Raw genomic sequence first — 23,076 nt, 5'->3', positions numbered from 1 at the left:
GCCCTAGAAAAAGTCTACAACTTTAAATACCTGGGAATAATGCTCGACTGTTCGAACACAAACTCAACTCTACAGAGCTCGTTAATGGCCAAGGCGACCAAATTGGCGGCACAAGCCCGCGCTCTGGATAAGAAATTCGGACGATTTTCTTTGCTCCCAGGGATTAAATTCTATCGCGCAAAACTGGTTCCGTCCCTTACCTATGCAGCGGAAGCCCTGCCACACACACCTGGACACCTGTGGCTGAAATTAGAGGGTTATTTCTGGCGTACGGTACTAGGTCTCCCAAAGTCCACATCAATGCCTTTAATTAGAAGAGAGCTAGGTCTTCTCTTTCTGGGAGGGACTACAGAGATCAAAGCAATGTCATTATATAGGAAAACGTTGCTCCCGGATTGTCCGCACTTACTAGCCACAATACGAGCGGAAACAACAGCCGCACGCTGTAACGTACTAAACTCTTGGGAAGCAGCGTGTAAAGCAAAACTGCTAGAAATCCAGTTCTCAGAGGATGACCTTGCCCGGTACCCGAAAAAAATAAAAAGGAGAATGGTCGAGCTTGACTGGATTAAAACCTCGGATACTGCACAAAAGCGAAATCAGTTAGCCACCTTCTGCCATATCAAACTAAACTGAACTCGGTCCCAAACTACCTGAGCAAGTTCCCTAGCAAACCAGCCAGAAACTTGTTTTTGAGAGAACGATTAAACTTGTTGGCAACAAACGAGATTTTAAAGCTGAGAGGGCAAAGCACCACAGACTCATGTCGTTTTTGTGAAAACGAAACAGAGGTGGAAACTATACGTCATTTGCTACTAAACTGCCCTGGAACAAAAGAAATAGGTGAGAAATTCTTGTTATCACACCTCTCTGCGTCTTATACGAAGGAAGAGGAAGTATGGTGGAGCCGCCTGATGAGCGGAGAAAGAACAACTTGGACAATTGCCACTACACAAACTCTTAAATCTATTCTGTGAAAATGGCCAGCAGAGTCAGCTACTCAAAATCCAGTAGAGTTAGCTTCTAAATAACAATTCAAGCGACCGTAGAACTAATCTAGGAACTTGCAAAAAGTTGTTTCAGCTCTCTTCTCTTCCTTCTTTTCCTTCTTCTCTTCTTCGAATCTACTTCTACCTACATCATTGCTCATTTTCAGTTTTCTTTCTGCTTCTACAAAGTTTTGTAAAAATCATTGAATTGATTAAATCAACTAAATAAATAAAATAAATAAATATCCATCATTGTTGTCACAGAATTTACTAGTTTCGAAGGACTAATTATTGCAGCGTTCCAATAAGCATTTATTAGCAAGGTCCTTGCTTTTTCAATGTTAAGAGCCCCTTGATGTTCAATTAATACTCCGTGGACAAATACATTTGGGTTTGGTAATTCCTTCACATGCCAAGAAAGGGAATGTTTGATCATCATCAAGAGTCCTGAAAAGGGTCGTCCGTTTTGATTTTTTCCTGCTGGATTTAGTAAAATCGTGTTACCATCTCGGGTCGGTGGCTCCCGCAGCCATGTTTCTTGTCAACAAAGGCCAAAGTTTTGATCTAGGGCACTGAAAAATCGTTCAGCAGGCGTACAAACCCTCTCGTATTCCAAGAAATTAAGTTATAGTTCTGGTCCTGTGGATCACTTCCTAGCTAGTTTCGCGAGATGGTATGATATCTCCTTTTTGTTTCATGTTGTGGTGACGGCATAGCTGGTTTGACATGACTTGTTCTACAAAAGTGCTGCCTTAGTTGTTCTCTTCTTTGATCCATTTGTGTCGGTAAGACAGATTTGTCATTAGAGGCATGATCAGCGTTATATTCACTCGCTGGTTCAAAAGAGAGATCAAAACCATATAGTAAAAGATCATCTTTTGCATCAAAAAGCGTTCTTCTAATGGCCTGAGAATTGATGTGTAACAGCACTTGGTCTGAGGTTCTCTCGGTTGCATATTCTACGATCATTATGTCCTCAGAGGTTACAGTGCGCAGTGCAGGAATGCATTTAAATAGTTTCATGATGTTACCTCGGTTTAAGTTGACATTAGGATCCTCTGTAGTCCTGTCATCCTGGTGCACAGCGGTGGTAGTACCAATACACAAAAAGGGGTCAAGGGCTGACCCAAGTAACTACCGCCCTATTGCTTTATCAGATACAATTGGCAAACTATTTGCTTCATTCCTTAAAAAAAAACTGACAACTTGGGTCGCACAAGTAGAGATCGCCGATTGTCGACAAACAGGATTTACAAAAGGTGTAGGCACAGAAGTAAACCTACTGCTACTGAATTTACTAAAACTAGCCTCACTAAAAGAACGTAAACCTTTATTCCTGGCCTTTGTAGATATGAAGCAAGCCTTCGATAAAATAAATCGAAATCTCCTTTGGCAAAAACTAAGGAAATGGCAATGTCCAGCAAATATATTGGAGCCGATTATAGCCCTCCATGAAGCTACATCGACACGCATTCGGACTAACCAGAGTGGTGATCTGACAAACATAATTACGACAACAAAAGGAGTAAAACAAGGCTGCCCGTTGGCAGCTCTGTTATTTAAGTTATTCATCTCTGATTTACCGGACGAACTAAAAGAGGTGCGATGTTTTCTGCAGAAAATAAATGGTCAAGCACTAAACTGCATTATATATGCAGATGATATAGTTCTGGCAGATCAAACACCAATAGGCCTTCAGCGACTGCTAACAAAACTAAATAAATACTTAATAAAGAACAAGCTCGAAATCAGCACAGAAAAAAACAAAATAATAAAAATGACGAACATGAGGGGCAGAAAAATAGAAACTATAAATGGTTTGTTGCAAATAAAGAGATTGAAACAACAACGACAATACGTTATCTTGGAATCATTTATAATACATCAATCCGAGAATGGCCTTGGTACCAAGACTTGACAAATAGAATGACAATTTATGCGCTACAAGGGCTAAAAATACATAACGACTATGGTAAATTCTCCATCCAACCAGTATTGACATTCTATTTGAATAAAGTTATAACGGCCATCACTTTCGGAGCCGAATGTGCCTGGAATCTTGACTTCAAAGTATGGGACGTTTTTGAAGGGTTGTTCTGGCACAAAGTTTTAAGATTACCTCGATACGTCTCAATGACAACATTGCGCCACGAACTGGCGATCACCTCTTTGTATAATACAACTGTCTGGAAAGCATGTACATTGTTACGCAAAATAAGAGATCATCCTGGCGAACCAGCATATAAAATACTTAAAGTGAATCCAGCAGATCTAACATCAAACATCCTAAAGGACTGGGCTCACAAAGTGGATCAAATTTTGATAGCAGCCGACATTGACATAGAGTCTCTTCAGTGGCATCAGCAATTGGTTAAAAAACGCCTCCAACAATGGTGTTGGATCCAGAATAGTGAAAGAAGAGCGTCTCAGAAAAACGCTCTTCCGCTACAACTCACAACGAACAAATTAAATTTACAACCCAAATATCTACTAAAATGTCCAACTCGACACCATCAAGACCAATTTGTGCAGCTTCGGGTAAACGCCCTACAGACAAAGGAGATGAGATGGTTAAGAAAAGAGCCTGATTTAAAAAACAATCTGTGTAGACACTGAAAAAACTGTTGAATCACTCTACCATCTGATCACAGAATGTGAAGCAACCTCAAATGAGAGGAAGCTTTATCTAGGATTTTGTTTTCCTTTAAACAGAAACGAAAAAGAATGGTGGTCGCGTGTGACTTCAGGACATAATATGAAAATAACTTGTGCAATTATTGATTTTTTGGATGTAATTCTAAAAAGAAATTTAGATGGACCAGTCTAAAAGAGTCTATCAAATAACTCAAGTTAGATTGTCTGTGCATTTGAAAGTCCAAAGTGGTTATATAGATTTTGTGATAAATGTTTGTGATAAAAGTTTGTATAAACTAAAAATTAATAACAATAATAAAATAAATAAATAAATAATATAATAGTTTATTTATATAGCGCCTATACAAAATGTGTTTCAAAGAGCTTCAAGGCAAGGGAGGGAACAAGGGAAAATACAATGACATTCTTACAGGCTATGAACAGTAAGGATGTGAAATTAACTATCGTTTTCGGCCTGACGACATTTCAGATAGTGCAAGAGCTAAGACATAGATAAGGAAGGAAGGGGGAGAGTGGGAAGGAAATGGAAACAGACAGGCAACTATCCTACTAGGCCTGACGACATTTCTGGTAGAGCCGGATAAAAATAAAAGGTGAGGGAGAGGGGTGCAGAAAGGGAACGGAGGAACAAAACAAGCGACTATCGTACTCAGCCTGACAACATTTCAGATAGTGCTGGAGGGGACAGGGGGAAACAAGTAAGGAGGGGGAGGAGACAGATGAGGTTGCTATCATACTAGGTCCAGGGACAATTCTGATAGAGTAAGTGCATAGAAGAAGGTAAGAGGGTTAAGAGGAGGAGGGGAGGAGATAGGAAAAGGGAGAAAGGGAGAGGAGGAGAGAACAGAGAGTAAGCAGTCAAAAGGAGTGGCGAAGCAAGAGCGGAGAGTGAATACAACTGCAGAAGTCATTAGTAACACATAATGTTGCAAGCCAGGATACAAGATGAAGATGGGAACAGCATTATTCAGGGTCACTATGAGTACATGATGCAAAGGAATCTCGTAGCGCTAAATTGCACAATATGCTCCCATATTACATTCACACATTCTTCATTATGTTGCTACATATATGCAATTCTAAAATGTATCACACTTGACACAAAATAACTCTAAAAGTAACCTTTAACAAACCACAAATAAATCTCCTGGGTACATGCAAAACTGCAACATTGTAACAATATTGCATCCATTCTGAACATTAATATGGTTCGTGCAACGTGAACCTCTCGTCCCCATTGAGATAAAATCCATCTACCCCAACAGGTCCAACCCCTGTGCTGGAGACAAGTGGCCTTTGCCATCTGACATCACACCTAAGGTGCTTTGTACTACCGGAAGTGGAGGTAACAGGAAGGAAGATAGAGATTGAGAGAAACAAGATGTAGCAATCTTCTTCCCACTAAGCTGAGCTCCCTGTTTGCACTAACTCTGCATTCTTCACTTGTCGATAGAATCAAAGGCCCTTTTGGTATGCAGCACCCTGGTGTGAGGCTGCTAATTCCGGGATCAGTGTGCCCTTTGAGACCTGTTTCCCAGGCCAGCTTCTGCTGGACAGAGTTGGTACCCAACCTCAAGCCCAGTTATTCAGTCTCCTTCCAGTGGCAGGGCCAGGCTGTATAACCAAAGAACACATAACCCTTCGACAGCTGGGATGAGCTCACAAAGATGGCACATGTGCGATAGCAATTTGAGGCAGGTGTAATAGGTATGAGAGATGCTGGCCAACATGCCCTAAACTCAGTTATGGTTTATATAAGTTGAGAACAGTAGTGTATAGCTTAATTGTAGCCTTTGCACTGCCAAGTCTTGGCTGTCACTGCAGCTGTCAGATGGGCACCTGTGGCCCCTAAACTGGCTCAGTGCTACTAGAGAGCAGTCGCTGCATATCGGGCTACTGATGCAGCTGGGCACAGTGTGATGCTGGAAATGCATTGGAGGGACAGGGCCTCCCTGTCCTTGTCCTGTAGTCCTTTTATAATGTGTGTTCTGTGTTATTTTCTGCACAGGGCTCCATGTGGGACCCATGGCAGTGCAGCTCTTCCTCTTTTTGGTTTGGTGAACAGACCCTTGGGATAACCTTATGGCACCCATGGGTGGGGTACAACCCTGTACCCCTAGTGTATGTTTTTGGGCACCTGTGTGTGGCCCACAGAGCAGGGTATGGGCTGGTGGCAGCTCCATGCTGAATTTGACAGGTGCTCTCAGTATCCTCCATTTTGGGATACCCAGGCCCTGCAATTGGAATCAGTTGATTCCTGATAGGAGATAAGATGGCCCCAGTAGCCTCTTGCTTTCTATTGCCTGTTACCTTGTTTTCCCAAAGTCCTGGGAAGCCCTGACTCTGTCCCTTCCCCTGACTGACTGTTGGTGCAAGTTCCATGTATGGAATTGTGAGGAAGTCCAGGCCAGACTGGCTGGAGCCTTCCCAGTGACTGTATGTTGTGGGTGCACCCTTGGGGTGGGACCTGGGTGAATGGAGTATGTGACCAATATGCATTTCATGTTATGGGTGTCTGGTTTCTGGTATGTGACACAAAGACTGAGACAGCCCTGCCCGAAACTGGTATGAATGCAGTCTGGCGTGCTAAATGGCTGGGTACTTGTCCCAATACACATTCCTTTTTGTCAGTGTCTGGATGGAGAAGAATGGCCTCAATGCACTGTGAGCCTGATTCACTGCCTGCCTGCCTGCCTGAATGCCCTTCTGAATGATTGGTTGCCTGAGTGTGACCCAGCAGTGTGAATGAGAGATCAAATGGTATAGCTGGGGACATCTCACTGATGGAAATTGTTCAGAAGCTGAAGTCAAAACTTGATGCTTACTCTTGAAGCCGAGCTGGAAGAAGAAGAATTGCTGCTGCTTGCTTTCCTTTGATGCAATCTGAAAGCTGTTGTGCCTTCGAGGACTAATCCAAGAGAGGACCTGGCTAGGAGACCTCTTCCCGAGCTATGAGGGAACATCGTGCACCAGCTAACCTTCACCAAGGCTCCCTGGAAGTCAGTCATCAAATGGCTGCCGACCGGAGACGGGGACCGCCGAGTAATCTGAAGCGAAGCACCCGGATATTGAAGTACATCGCCGTTGTCGACCATCATCGTTGACTGGAGCTGCAGCGCTCCATTGCCTAAGACATTTGAATCCAGGACTCCCTTGCTCATCACCGTCGATGACTTTGTCCCACCGGAGAAAGTCAAGGTCGCCGACAAACCGAGGAGAATGCACCAGTAGATTCTCCACCACCTGAAGTCCTCATAGAAGCCGATGAAGATCTGGAAGTCAGCCGTGGTCGAGTCCTGCCCTTGCTGAGCCTACGTTCTTCATTGACCCTTTGCAGCAATGAACTATCGTCGAGGTGCACCGCATGCCTCATCTTCGCAGAATGTCCATGACCGATCATCGACGAGCACCGCAAGGACTGAAGCTGCTGCCTCGATGCCATTGTTCACCTTTTCTTTAATTGATCTCGACGATCCGTGGCTCCTGCCTTAAAGGGAGTTCACTCAAGAAGGATCTGTCGACAACCCATCATCGAACTCTGCTACACCAGGTACATTGGGGTAGTAGAACATTTGTAGAGGGAAATAAGACTCTGCTGAACAACATATGGACTGGGCTTGTTTATTATCTTATTCACAGGTTGCCCAGCCGGAGGAATCCTCACACAGAACTGTGCCTGGTGGTAGGGGCCCAGTATTCTGCCAATTGTTTTACCATTTGTTTTCCTTCCAAAAGTCTATGGTTGATACCTTTTGCTATTGATTTGTATGCCATTTGAAACTGACTCCCGTTGGTGCATATTAATGGAGTGAAAGAGTAATTTTGGTATCACATAGAAATTGTACATTTATCATAGTATTGACTGTGCACAAAGTGTGTTAGTGTGTGTACATAACTTGACCCTTATTTATATAAAGAACGGTGTTATCACTAACATAGTGTGTGGACATTCCTTTGTGGGGGCTTTGGGTACTGCACTGTATTTAATAACCAGCCCACATCACCTCCTGGGAGCTTAAGCCTTGGTTGCTCATCCACGTTTACCAAATAGAGAATCTTGGCTGGGGTGCTTGGTGCCTCTACTCTGCCATATAGAGGGCAGGAGTACAGATACCCCCTCCAGTCATTCCACACATGTACACACTATGCTTTTGACATGGAGCTTATGAAAGAGATAAGTGGTTGGGGGCTCACCCTTTCTGAAATGGAATTACACGCTTCATTTTTTCTTTTTAATTCATACAAATAAAAAAAAAGCAAGGGCTTCTACACCCTTGCCAGATGGCAATTCCTCACAATAGGAATCATTTAAAACTGAATGTTTTTACAGTCCGTATTTGAAAGAAACTGTGTGTGGTTGTGCTGCGTCCTTCAGATGAAAGTTATGGGTTTGCACTAAGGGCATTTGGATACATTAAAATTCTCTCAGAAGACACGCATGCTGCACCTGGATTCTACTCTGCCGCTTAGCTGCATTCGATATCAGGTAATATTATCCCCACCAGTAATATCGCCATATATATGGTTGTGGGGTAAGGCCATAGGCGAAATTATTAGTGGGGATAATGTATGGGGTTATTGGGACTGGGGGTTCAGGGGATGTCCCCTGCACCATTAAAAATATTATGGGAGTTGCAGGGGTGTCCACTGCAGGTTCCATGGCTTAATATCGTCGCAAAAATATGGCGGAATGCCGATATTTTTTTGCGGGGATATTAACAGATGGAACCCTGCATTCTTGCTCAGAAAAACCTACAGTGGTGATTCAGCCGAGTATAAAAGTCCAATAACATAATACATGCCTGATAGGTGACAACTTCCGCGTGTTTTAAAAACTAATGTCCAAAAGAGGCACCTATTATTTACCCAGCTCAATGGGCGATGTAGTTATTTCGCCTGCAAACCTCTTATTAGATGAAGACATAATTCTGAGCGTTAGAACCTCAACAGTGGGCGCTTCCCCTTGAACTTCCCCTTGAACTTTCTAATGGCTTCCGTCCAAGAATGGCTGCATTCCATTCAGGACCGGGCGGCGCGGAGTGGGGAATTTCATGCGATTTGCAGCGGAGCACTTTTGCTAGAAGTGCAGCCAATGTCTGAAGGAAGTGCTGCTAAATGCAAACTGCCACTGCTGGCCGGGCTATTTTTGTGTTATCGCTGGCCGGCTCTTGACTGGCAAAAATGTGATGCTCTCGAGAAGCTGAGCTGCGCAGCTGAGAGCCTGCTGTGGCAGGAAGCGTGACCTCACTCTGCTGCTGTGCCTCCTATCACACACTCTGTTTTTGAAAGGAAACAGGCGGGTGCAAAGAGGGGAGCCGAATTTCTCAAGCCGGTTGAGCTGAGCCGGGATTGCACAAAGCAACTGTCTTCTTGCAAGCGATGTTTCTCGCTCAGGACAGAAGCAGCAGGACCTCTGCCCTAGGTCTCTGTGAATAAGTAGTGGAGCGTCGGAAGCAGGTGGGACGCTTTACTTGCTGTCTATTGCCACGCCCACATGCCGCGGAAGGGGGACTGGTAAACAGCATCCTTTCGCCTTTCAATAAGGACCACCAGAGGGGCGTGGCTGAAGCGCCACCTCCAAGGTAGGCCTGCAAACAAATTCCTCTCTTTGACGGACGCCTGGTGCTTTTTTATGCGATGAGCATGGTCAGGTCTTGTAAGCCATAGAAAGACTCTTTTTTTAAAAGATTGCCTGCTCAGATCCCCAACTTTTCAAGGCTGTCACAAGGTTCATTTCTCTCTGAATGGTCAGTCACCCTTACTTTATCTTACAATGCATTGTACCAAATTAATACTTGAGGAGAGTCACAGAAGATAAGTTGTGCATGTGAATGAAATATGGATTGCACCCTCCCACCGAGGGTCCATTGGCACCTTGTTTGATGAAAAACGTGTGTACTCTCTTCACTGAAAATGAATTGTTCATTTGAAATATGACCAAAACCATTTCCAAATAGCGTTCTTCACGAAATACGTTATTTATTTATTTATTTATTTGTTGCATTTGTTGTACGCCCAAACCCATAGGTATCACGGCATAGGTTACAAACAGCTTCATTTCTCTGGTTACAATGGGTTAAAGATACGTTGTTGTGTTTGTGTTCATACCATTTGTTATTAGCCAGCGGTACACCTTGTATCAATCTTGTAATGATGAAGACCCGAGTGGGACCCGCAAGGATTTATACTAGTGACCAACAGATTGCAGGGAGACACCTAGTGCATGTGCTCAACCCACTGAGCTATCTCAGAGCATCATCATTAGTAGAGGTATGCAAGTCCATTTTCAGACTGTGGTGATAGTGTACAACCTCGGCGAGGTTAAGCAAAGTGGTGGTACCGATGGCTTGGTGTCTGGCTAATGTGGCTGTAAAATGATGGCCTCACATGTTGGCAGCCCCACAACCACACAGATTCTTACACTACCATCTCTCTAATCAGGGACACCCTGGCGTGCCAAGAGCGGGAAGCTCCACTTCAGGGTTGCCACGGACCACCTTGGGACTGTGGAACTGGGGTGCTTCTCCCCTGTCTGGCTGGGTATACATGCCTGCTGCCAGGGGGTGATACTTGCCTGTAATGGCTGACACTGAGAAATGGCTTAGAGAGTGGCTAGTATCATCACTTCTGAGGTCGCAGACCAACAGTGACATTAGCCACTATTCAATTAGGCAGGTAGACACATTCAGCAAAAGAAGGGGCCTCGCCCCATCAAGAGTTATGCTTGGGCCATAGGGTTAAAGAATAACTGAAGAGGTCAAGGAGTTCCAGATAGACAGTAGCCTCTTTGTCTAAAGGAAACCATTGTCCACTACCATTCCATCTGCCATAGCCATAACATTGGGTTGGCTACAATTGCATCTGGCATAGCCATACAATGGTGGCCTCTACCATTCCATCTGCTGTACCCATGTTATTGTGCCCGCAGTTATTCAGTAGGCTGATACAGGATGGTGGGCACAACATCATGGCTACAGAAGATTGAATGGTAAGGGGAACCATATGCTGGCTTTGGCAGATGGAATGACAGTGGACAGCAGAGCATGACTACAGCAGGTGGTGTGGTAGTGGGCTCCATAGCATGGCTACAGCACATGGAATAGTAGCCGGCACTAGATTGTGGCTGCAGCAGATGGATGGTGGTAGGCAGCATAGCAGGGTTACAGCAGAAGGAATGGTGCTAGGCAGCATAGCACGGTTACAGCACATGGAATGGTAGTCAACTCCATACCAGGGCTGCAGCAGATGCGATGGCAGTGGGCACCCTGTTTTGGGTACAGCTGATGGAATGGCTTTGGGCACCATAATATGGCTACAAAAGATGGAATGTCAGTGGGAACCATGCCATTGCTATAACATGTAGGCTCCATAGAATGGCTGCAGCAGAAATAATGATGCTGGCCAGTAGAGCGACAACAAATGAAATGGTACTAGGAACCATATCAGGGCTGCAGCAGATGCAATGGTAGTGGCCACTATGAACGTAAAAATCAGACAAAGGGACTCAGCAGTCGTATATGGAAATGGACAAAGCAAGACTACGTCTATTTACAGGTTGCAACCAGTATAAAGAGAGAGCATCCTATCAGCCCACCGCCCAAACCAATAATCCAACCTGCCTCCAATGCGCCGTCCCTTATATACCCTCATGGTCTTGTCTCCTTACATTGGTCGTACATCCGTTTAGGTACCCCTGCCTCCCTATTAGCACAATAGACCACAATGTAAACAATCATAGTTTGTCTATGTTTTCCATCTATCCTCCTGGGACCGCCTGGCTCTTTAGTTCTGGGTCAGTTGCTCTCTTCTCATGATGTCCGCCGTTGTCCTCCTCAGGTGTGTGGTGTGGGGCCGACGCCCCCTGACATACATACAGTCGAGAAAGTGCCCCATTGTACAAGCAGGTTTAGGCCAGTACAATCGAAGATGGAGGAATAGGTGGCCTTCACCCAGTGCCCCTTCAAAGCTTCTAAAAGCGGTGCCTCAACAGTCCTGTAGAGAAAGTCACTTTTAGTAGAAGCTCTTGGATACAAGCATTACCAACAGCCAATAGGCGGGGGTATCCCTATCCAATGTCTGTGTAAAAGAAGAAAAAATAACACACGTCTCGGGCACAAACATAATACTGTAGGTATAGAATACTGTTCCAGGTTGTCTACCATATCATGGTTTATTTACCCATTATGGTCATAGTCATCCGATAGCCTTTATGGCAACATTTTACAGTACAAATCAGATTCCCCCCTCCCTCAGGGGCCGTTAGCGTTAAAAGCACGATAGCTTGGATACCTTAGATGGAATGATAATGGGCACCATAATATGGCTAGAGCAGATGGAAAGGTAGCGTGGCCCATATCACGACTAGAAAAGATGGAATAGTTGTGGTCTCCATGGCATGGCAGTAGCAGATGGAAAGTTAATGGGCATCGTAGCAGGGCTATAGGAGATGGAATTGTGCTGTGCAGCACAGCATGGCTATTGCAGATGGAATTGTAGTAGGAACCTTCTTAGGGCTGCGGCAGGGTCAGACTGGGCCATAGCCATACAATTGTCTCGGGCACCAATTAAAAAGTGGCCCACATTTGTAAATGGCTATTTATTCCTTTTGTGACACTGTTTGAATAGTATAGCTCCCAAAGGGGAGTTTTGTTGATAAAACGTGATGCAAATTGTGCATTTTAAAGAATATGTATTCAGCAACACTGGTCAACACAGTTGGCCGCATAGTGAAGTAACGCATCAAACTGGCCCACATTGGCCAAAAAAGTGGGACACTTTGACCCAAAAAATGGGCCCACACCAGCATTTAGGCCAGTCCAAGCCTGGGCTGCGGCAGATGCAATGGGCACCATATCTTGGCTAATGCAGATGGAATGGTAGTCGGCACATAATATGGCTAGAGCAGATGTAATGGTCTGGAAAGCAGAACATGGCTACAGAAGATGGCATGGTAGTGGTGATCATGGGATGGCTACAGAAGGTGAGGTGTTCGCTCCACAAATATAAATGGGCTGTTTTCCTGCCAGTAGAGGGAGTCCCAGAACTCCCCTTGTTTTGCATATTAAGTAGCTTTTGGTTTCACCCTAAGTTACCAGGGGAATTCAGACGTGGAGCCCTTACTCACTGTTCTTATAGAGGCACAGCTCCACCTCACTGATGAGGCTCGACTAGACCGAAACACGTGTCTGGGGTTGCTGTTGGTACTCTTGTTCAGAGGAGAATTGCCTAGCATTTCGGTGGTGGACTGCCCCTGGGCAGGACAAAGACTGATATGCAGGGATATTTCTCCTCTGTGAAAGGGACAGTGAGCTAAAGACTTGGTTGAGACTGTCCCGGGGCCAATTCACTCAAGAACAGGTAAATGGGATGTGTGTGTACCGTTAGAGGGACTCCCAGAACAATCCTTGTTTTCCACAAATATCATGGCTTCGACAGATGGAGTGGTAGTGGGAAACATAATATGGCTACAGAAGATGGAATGGTAGTGGGCAACATAGCATGGCTACAGAAGACGGAATGGTAGTGGGCAACATCACATGGCTACAGAAGATGGAATGGTAGTGGGCAATATCGCATGGCTGCAGAAGATGGAATGGTAGTGGGCAACATCGCATGGCTACAGAAGATGGAATGGTAGTGGGCAACATCGCATGGCTACAGAAGATGGAATGGTAGTGGGCAATGCAGCACGGCTACAGAAGATGGAATGGTAGTGGGCAACATCACATGGCTACAGAAGATGGAATGGTAGTGGGCAACATCGGATGGCTGCAGAAGATGGAATGGTAGTGGGCAACATCGCATGGCTGCAAAAGATGGAATGGTAGTGGGCAACATCGCATGGCTACAGAAGATGGAATGGTAGTGGGCAATGCAGCACGGCTACAGAAGATGGAATGATAGGAGGCACATAGCATTGCTAGGGCAGATGGATTGGTAACATGCTTGGATGCACTTTTTTCTCAATATGCCTTATTAGTCATGTTGCAAATAATTGTTCAGTTGCAGCTTATTACCCACAATGAGCATAAGAATGTTCATCATGGATGGCTTAGTTGGTTGCACACCTGCTGCAGTGATCTGTGTGCAACCTGAAGGTCAGTGATCGCCTCAATGCTGGCTTTGCCATGTATCCTATCCGAGATTAATTGAAAGAGTTCCATTGAGTTGGGTAATGACTCATATTTTTAAACACAGCAGGCACTCCATTTTGTGCTATGCGCACTATAAATGGTCAATAGTAATCTGTTACTATCGGTATCCCTAACGTTTAATATCACATCTATAGTTTATAATAATACGTTGTTTGGGTTGGTTTTTGTAATAGCATATCACTTCTGTTTGTGTGAGAAAGCAACTGGAGACAAAGGCTTGACCTGCCTGCCCCAGCCATAGAATTCTGTGCAGCACTGCTTATTTTAAGTGACTCCTACACTGGTATGGTCATATACATACGAAAACAAGGACTGGTAAAGCCGATAGGTCGGGCTTTGTAAATTTAGAGGGTTATTTCTTTCTGTAAAGCCCCTGCAAGTCTTATCAACCACATTTGCAAAAGCAGGTCTATTTTCTTGGACATCACTTATTAGTCTAGGTTAGCTAGTGGGGAGAATTCCCAATGCTTCCACTTCAAAATGTCTGCCAGAGATGCCATGTTCCATGTTTGCTCTGCAGCCTTATTTTTGTTTCATCCATCATCGGCATTCAATGCTGTCTAAAAGAGGAGGTCTCAATCCGCGTGTAATGTTGTGAGGGTTAAAATCGCAGAGGAATAGTGAGAATAAGAGTGGGGTTCGGGGGGAAGCCTTGCTTCACCCGCTATTAGTATTGAAGTACCTTGAATAATTATGAGTCCTGGAACACCCAACCACAGCTGAGGTGCTACATAAAGTAACATGATTAATTGAAGAAGCTGAGAGGGAACCACAATCCTATTGAGTTTGGCCCACAACAGAGTACGGCTTATAGAATAAAAAATACTTGGACAAATCGAGGAAGGTAGTTTAAAGGTGGTTCTTCCCCCTCCTTGTCTACTACTCCACTATCGTATTTAAAAGAAAGCATTGGCCGATAGCGGAGAAGCCTTCACGGAAACCAGCCTGTTTGTCCGGAAGTACAGATTTTCCAAAGCCCATTCCTCCAAACGAGCACCAAACACCCAGCAAAGATCTTATCGGATCGATCAATTAGAGGAATTGGGCGGTAACAGTGGGTGTCAGTCATATTGCATTATTTGAAAAGAGGGATTATTAAACTTTTTTCCCAGGAGAGTGGAGGAGTAAGGGCCGAGGTGATTGGGTTGAAAACCTGGAAAAGGACAGACATCCAGCGGTCCCTTAATTCACAATAGACTGCCGGTTTAAGACCATCTGGCCCTGTTGCTTTGCCCTTTTTAAGAATTCTTAATTGAGCTGAGATGTGTTCCTGCGAGAAAGGCTCTTCATTACAGATCTCGCTTCTACTTAACAGCTTACTTGCACTTGAGCCCCTGGTTCGAAAAGCACTTCTTGGAAGTGGGCGATCCAACATTAGCGGCATTAAGACCCTCATCTCCTTCACTACCTTCCTTAATGCCTTTAGCGACCATCTTCCGGAATCTTTTTGTCTGATTTTCTTTTACTGTCCAGCCAAGTACGTCTCACTGAGCCTCTGTACACCCGCCCTTTGTAAATTTTAAGATGCTCCTATAGGACTTTTTTAGAGAGTGGAGTTGGCCTGCAGATTTGAGATTTCTCTAGGAGGTCTGATGGAGTATCCCTTTTGTATGTCTACACTGGGTATCTAACCAGGGGGCATTACCTCTGGAGAAGACTGTGCTATTTCCATTGTTGCATGAGAAATTAGGGTTAATACTATAGATCTGTGCATTCAGGGTGATGCTGTGGACCCTAGAAGATTAGGTTCTATGTGACATTTCTGCATTTTAAAGACTGAACACACAAAAGACAGATTTTTTCCGACAATTTTTGTGTTGGCTTTAAAATGTTGAAGTATCACAAACTGCCCCCACCCGTAAGGTGAGCCCTTCCCCACCCCCACTCTCTCCCGCTGGTTGTCTTGTTAATCGGGGGGTTTACCCCCGCCAAAGCCCCCTACTTCCCCACCCAGCACCCCCTTCCCAGCACAACACACCCTTACTCCCCACACATATATAAACAGACATGCACACACAGACGGAAAATCACCTGACGCTACCTTGACGACTCTCTTGGTCTCGCCATACCTGTCAGCTCCTGCACGCACCAGTGTGCAGCAGGGGCGTGACAGTCCGATTTAGAAAGACCGCTCTGTGAGGTCACAGAGCTGTCTTTCTAAATCAATCTTTTCTTTTCTCAGTAAAGTGCACTTAATACCGGATAGTTTTACTTAATTCCAGGGTGACCCTATCTGTGTTTTCATTTCTTTCACCAGCACCTAGCATACCAGCTCCAGAAATCAGCCATGTCTCATTTGCATACCCCCAGTGCTGTTGTTTAGAGGAGACCCTGCTGCTTTTCCTCTGTAACTCATGTTATATTTTCAGAAAGGATGGATACAAAGCAATAGCAAATAAATAAATAGCAATTACAACTTATATCCCATCTGACTCTGCTAGACTTTATGATCTATTCATCTGTATAGCTTTAAAATGCATCACTGCTAACTGGAAAGACTCTAGTTTGCTTTCTACCAACATTTGGTGAAACACTATTTGTAACACTCATAAATTGGAAATGTGCATGGCAAATAATCAAAACACAATTCCCAAATATAATGCTAAATGGTACTATTTCACCAGGTATCTTAACTGTTTCAATGCAACTGCTCATGGTACATGAATTTATACTTTTATATCCATAAGTCTATACTCAAACTGAAATGCCTGAACTACACAATATTAGAAATGATTAGATTATCCATATGAAATAATATAATATACCCATCCCCCCCCATATCTTTCACCCTCCTGTTTCTTGTGTGTCTCTTGTACATCTCCCTGTACGTCTCCCCCCTCATCTCTATAATCTCTACACATAATCACTTTTTACAGACTAGAGTTATAATTATTCATATACAACTTGTTATTTTAATGTTGGTGCTACCTACTATAGTTCATATTATATTCGTAGGTGAATTTAACAAATGAATTTGTCATATTGAAAGTCAATTGCAATTGATCAAAACATTCACTATGTTAATTCTTAATGGTTCTTGTTTCATATAAGTCTGTAACTTGTTGATATTTGTATCATTCTCAATATTTAAAACAATAAAAACTATTTAAAAACAAAAAAAGAAGTTTACAAGTGTGTTGAATAAAGTTCATGAAAGAAAAGCCCAGGTAAGAAAGTATACCAGGCAGAATGAAGTTTACAAATGTGTTGAATAAAGCTCATGAAAGAAAAGCCCTGGCCAGAGAGTATACCAGGCACAACTAAGTTTGCAAAGGTATCAAGTAAAGCACAAGAGAAAATCCCTGACAGGAGGGTATACCAGGGAAAACTACGTTTGCAAGACTATCAAGTGAAGCATTAATGAGAAAAGCCATGGCAGGGGAAGTATAGTAGGCAAATATACGTTTGCAAGAATTGTCAAATGAAGAATAATTGTAATTGTAATTTGTAGAGCGTTTATACACAAGTTAAGTGCTCCAAAGCGATTCAAGACTGGAAGGGAACAAGGGAATACAGCAGTCCTTCTGAAGCCTTGAGGTTTCTGAATGATCTAACAAGAATAACTAGCATTCTAGACCAGATGGCATTTCAACTAGGGCATGACAAGAAGGTAGGAGACGAGGGTTGTGGGAGGGAAAAGAATATACAATTTGGGCGTAGTGACGGTTCAGATAGTGTAAGTGTATGAAAAGAGTGCGTAAAGAAGGGAAGGGGAGAGGGAAAAGTATATACAGAACAAAAAGCTACTGTACTAGGCCTGGCAACATTTTAGATTTTAGTCTGCCTATACACAGGTGTTTTAGGTGGACCCAGTCTAGGTCGGGAGACAAAGGGAGGACAGGACAAACGATCTTACTAGGCCTAGTATGGTCAGATCATGCAAGTGCGCAGACAGGGAGTGCGAGGTAGGGGGAACACTTGCGCCCAGTCCATCAGGGCTCTGAGTTAAGTGCAGAGAGGTTACCACCTACTGGAAGCCGCAGACAGGGGAAGCAACTCAATATTGTTGATGCTCGACCTATCTGCAGCATTTGATACAATCAACCACAAGACTGTTCTCCAACGGATTAGAAACATCGGTAGAGCAGCCAAAGTAGTGGTAGACTGGTTTGACTCCTTTTTACAGGACAGAACGCAGCGGGTAACACTGGGAGCATTTTTCTCAGAACTAATTCAACTGAGGTGCGGAGTCCCACAGGGGTCAGCACTCTCACCTCTGACCTTTAATTTATATATTCAACCACTATTTGATATCTTGAGGAGACACGGCCTACGATTTCACTCATATGCAGACGACACACAGATGTATGTGGAGAAAGACAATCTGCCGGCGGCATTTGAGATGATAGACCGCTGTATGCAAGATATAAAAACGTGGATGGCCTGCAACCAATTACAGCTTAACGCAGGCAAAACAGAAATAATTCTATATAGATCAGAGAAGAAAAATAGAGAGGAAGACACAAATTTTACTCCACAGATCTTGGGAGTCAGTATTCCGTTTTCAAGGAAAGTGAAAAACCTCGGGTGCATTTGGCAATAAAATCTGGCCAGTGAAGCCCAGGTAGGGGCAAAAGTAAAAGCAGTGTATTACTCCTTCCGGCTGCTTAGAAATGTGCTCCCCTTCTTAACACCTCAAGACTTTCCAGCAGGGGTGGGAGCTTTGGTAAATTCCCACCTTGACTACTGCAATAGTCTTATGACAGGGATCCAGAGGAAACAAATGCTAAGACTACATAGGACCCAGAATGCAGCAGTCAGGTTAACGGCCCATCTGGGCAATAGAGACCATGTGTCTACAGTCAGGAAAGCATTGCACTGGCTGATGGTGGAAGATCGCATCAAATTTAAGGTGGCATGCCTGGTGTATAAGTGCCATTATAAACTCGCACCCCGTTATTTGAACACCAGAATTCGCCACTATTACCCAGTCAGAGACCTCCGATCAGAAGATAAACTTCTGTTATGTGTCCCGAGGACAAAACGCATCTCCAAAGGTGACAGAAGGTTCTCCGTGTTTGGGCCTAAACTTTGGAATCAGCTGCCTTTTAGTATCCGCTCATGTACCACTCTGGCAAGATTTAGAAAGGAACTGAAAACCTTCCTATTTCAATGAACCTACTCCCTCAGGGTTACTTCAGACTTCCACAGTGATATGTTCAATTCTCTAGTTAACATCTGCGCCCAAATGCAGTTATCTGCCTGGTGCGCATAAGAAATTATTCAAATTTAAATTCACTCTCATGGAACGTATTCTGAAAGTGCTGTGGCGCTGAGCAGAGTGCAGAGGCAAGTGCAAAGGATCTGGCAGGAGAGTATACCGGGTGAAGCTAAATTGCGTAAAATACAAGTCACTTTTGTTGTTGCTGTGCATAGGCATTTAAGAAAGAATCATACCCTTAAGAACTGTGTTGTTGTTGAAGAGAAAACCTGGAAAAGGGAACACTCAGCTAGAACTGTGGATTGTATGCATTGGAACTTGTGTGTTAAAGTTACGCCTTTACTTTTGAACTTGAACAATTTGTGCACTACCAAGGCTAAAGAAATTACCCTTTTCCCCTTAGAGTTATGTTTAAGGTATGAGGGCCAGAATATCATTTTGGACACAGGACATTTTGATTGAGACATCTTGGCAACGGACAGAGCCTTAATTTATGTTGAGGTAGCATAGGGATAGCAAGGCATTTTCCAATCCCTTATTTGTTAAATAAATGTTTATAGCCAAAACTATCAGCTCTCTGTGTCCATGTCTCATTCCTAGCTCCTCACACGTGGAATCCATCGTAGACCCGTAGCCTACTTTAGCAAGGAATGTTATCCAGTTGCGGTACCTTGTTTGCGATTTGTGGCTGCTGCCACCCTGGTGGGAGAACAGAGTGAGAATATAGTTCTAGGATCACCTCTAGAGGTGGTGTTGCCACATGCTGTGTTGTCCTTGTCAATGAAGACCAAGACTCAACATATGTCTGTATTGAGAGCAAGTAAATATGAAATGCTTTTGCTAAATTAGTCTAATATCACTTTCATGATATGTTTTTTGTGAATCCAGCATACTTGTTATCCACTCCCCTTGTGGCAGAGCTGCATGATGCCACTCCACATGACTGTGTGGCAGGGACAGAATACCTGGTAATGCCACATACCGATCTTTCCAATGTACCAATCCAGACCTCAAATACTTTGTGAACTGGGTGAGTTTTTGGAATCAGGAAGGTCAGGTGGTTTCTGCACTCTCCAGGATGTGGTCGAGAGTGGCAGATTACCTCAAGTCGTATCAGCTCAGGTAGTTGAATAAGTGGCCCTACACATGCCTGCTGGCTGGCGGTTCAACAATCAGTTAACATTTATACAGATTAGAGATAAGCATTTGGCGTAGACCACGATTTTGGTCAGCTCTAGAAGCAGAGAGGTTTCATGACTTCAACCAGCACACCTTTAATAAACTGTCAGTGGCCCTCATTACGACCCTGGCGGAAAGTAACTGACCTGACCGCCATAGCGTAAATAGCGTTTCCGCCATTGCACGACGGAGTAAAGTGCGGCTAATTCCGACCCATCGGGCACGAGCACTACGCCATGGCGGAAGTGCAAAGTCCGCGATGGCGGAAATGTCCCCAAAACGCCCCTCACCGCCGTCGTACGGCGCCCTAGGTGCAATTCCGCCACCCATCATAGCGGTCACCGTAATGAGCGGCAATCGGAAAATACGGTGACCGTAAATATACGGAAACGGAAGTAAAAACATGGTCCCGGAACGGGAAACAGCACGCCGTACACCTATAAAATCAGAATTCCCACACAACCATTAAAAATACTACCCTGAGACACATCCCAACCCGTCATCCACCCTAGTGAAAACAATAAAAATGGGAAAAGTAGCGAAAAAAGCGTGCGACCGCAAGCGGCAGGTCCACTTCTCCCGTGAGGAACTCACCGTGCTCACAGAGACCCTCCAGGAGAATGCTGCCGTCGTCTTTTCGACGCAAATGACCAGGACGGCACTTGCGAACAAGAAGGCCATATGGGCCCTGGTGGCACAGCGGGTAAGTGCGGTGGGGACCGCACCCCGCAACCCACAGCAATGCAGAAAGCGATGGGACGACTTGCGGATACGCGTACGGAGCATACTATCCGCCAACCGTAACATTGCCACAGCTACCGGGGGAGGATCGGAATCACCCATCAAGTTGACCCCCTGGGAAGAAATCTGTGCCTCCACCATTGGAATGGAGAGTATAGAGGGAGTCGGAGGGATGGAGAAAGGAGTGCAGACATCCGAAGAATCAGGTAGGTGGCCCAAATAAAACAATGCTAAATCCACAATGTCCAATCATGTGAAATACCATGTGTCCACATAGTGCAACAGAAACACATGGCCAGGAGAACGTCCACATACATTGGCCTGATAGCGCACTTTAAAAGTCACATTAAATACATAAATAATTAAAAATCCTAAAAACACCCTCTACACGTGCAGCAGGCACACCCTAACTGCAGGCTGCAAAACAACTGCATCCTCATTCCACACAAAAATGAAACCACCTCCAAGGCCCTGACCCAAATCACCCTCAGGTACCACCCCAATGCATGTGATACATTGCCAGTCCAATTTCCACAGACCCATTAATAATGCTCGCCCTCCTTTACTCCACCACAGGGTCCGATTCAAACGACGAGCTCCAGGACACCCCTACCAGCACACCTGCAAAGAGGGCCAAGACCAACGGCCAAAGACCCTCCACCTCAGCTGCACGGATCAAGACACGGCAGCAGCACAAATCAAGTGGCAGCACACAGGAGGGGACTTCAACAGGCACCCCAGCAGCCAGCATGCCCACAACAGCACCACCACAGGTCCCCCCAATGGATGCCACAGAAGGCACTGCTTCTGGTGGCAGCAGCACCATAGGTGACACTGCATTAATGGCAGCATGCTCCGACACAGAAAACGGTGATGTCGATGTAGGATCCATCCATGACCTGTCTCAATCCCCCTGTTTGTTTCATCCCGTACACCATGAGGATACCACGCAGGGGCACCCACAAGACGACGACTGGCCATCCCCCACAAGCCCTGTGGCAAGGCAACATGAGGTGATCAGCCCCTCTGTGACACCACTGCAAATGGCCATGGCACAGCAGAGGCAACAGTCCCTCGACCAGGTGATCGTGCAACAGCAGCAACTGGCCACGCTCCTCAAGGACCATGCTGATGAATGTGGGGGTACTAAGGCAGCCATAGAAACATCAACTGAGACACTTAGGGCAGAAATGGAGAGAAGTACAGAGACACTAAGGGCACAAATGGAGAGAAGCACCGAGAGCCTGAGAGTACAAATGGAGAGAAGCACAGAGAGCCTGAGGGGGGAACTGCATGCGACGTCCAAAGACGTATGTGCTGAACTTGCCGCTGTGCGCCGTGTGCTCACTGAGCTCTCACAATCCCTTAGGGACATGCATGGACGTGAGCACGCAGAGACATCATCCGTTGCAAGTTCCGTCCAGGGCAGCCCCCAACGTAGATCTGGGAGGAACCTGCGCTCCACAGGCAGGGGTGCCCCTGATACCCGGAGAGGGGGCTTGCAATAGAGTCTGCCCACTGACAATGAGCATCTTTGGACACTGGTGTTCGGGGGGGAGGTAGGAGGGTGGAGGGGGTGTGTTGGGCTCACTTGGGTGGCGGGTCGATGGGGTGTGTAACATAATTTCACATATGCTATAAACATTGCACAATCATCCAATGAGATGTGTGGACATTGATCTTTGTGTACGAGGCCTTTATAGGCGTACAGTCCATATTGTGCATGTTCCAGACACACACAGTGCCACAAGTCCCGTGTCCATGTATCAGCCACCAGGCGTGAGTGCTAGAAGCATGAATCTATAAGAATCTGACGAATTTCACGGCCCTCCTGTGCCTCGCGGACTCCTTGAGGTGCTGCCACACCCCACCCTCATCATGACCATCTTCAGGTGCTTGCAGTTCTGCGTCAGGGGGCATGGGCACATTTCTACGTACGCACATGTTTTGTAGCATGACACATGCCATGACCATCTTTGCAACCTTCTCATGGCGGTACAGGAGTGCCCCGCCAGACCTGCTGAGGCAGCGGAAACGAGTCTTCAGTAGGCCGAATGCCTGTTCTATGACTACACGGGTACGTGAGTGGGCATGGTTGTAGTCCTCCTCATGCTGGTTCTGTGGGTTCCGGAGTGGTGTAAGGAGCCATCTCTTCAGTGGATACCCGGCATCACCTGTATGTGGACAATAAAGGATG

The 23,076-nt window shown here is 45.2% G+C and overlaps 1 protein-coding gene across 2 annotated transcripts in view; it reads left to right on the top strand.

The window, feature by feature from the left end:
* Window positions 1-8,812: 8,812 nt before the first annotated feature.
* TMEM71 (transmembrane protein 71) overlaps window positions 8,813-23,076 on the top strand; it is a 637,748-nt gene continuing 623,484 nt past the window's right edge. The window contains exon 1 of one of the 2 annotated variants that reach the window (XM_069621648.1): window positions 8,813-9,226. The gene's annotated coding sequence lies outside the window, so the exon portion shown is untranslated. The remainder of the gene's footprint in view (window positions 9,227-23,076) is intronic. The other variant, XM_069621649.1, reaches the window with a different exon arrangement.

The sequence above is a fragment of the Ambystoma mexicanum genome, chromosome 5q (assembly GCF_040938575.1).
Source record: "Ambystoma mexicanum isolate Mex_15411 chromosome 5q, UKY_AmexF1_1, whole genome shotgun sequence".
Classification (NCBI taxonomy): domain Eukaryota; kingdom Metazoa; phylum Chordata; class Amphibia; order Caudata; family Ambystomatidae; genus Ambystoma; species Ambystoma mexicanum.
This window is presented reverse-complemented; position numbering and strand designations above follow the sequence as displayed.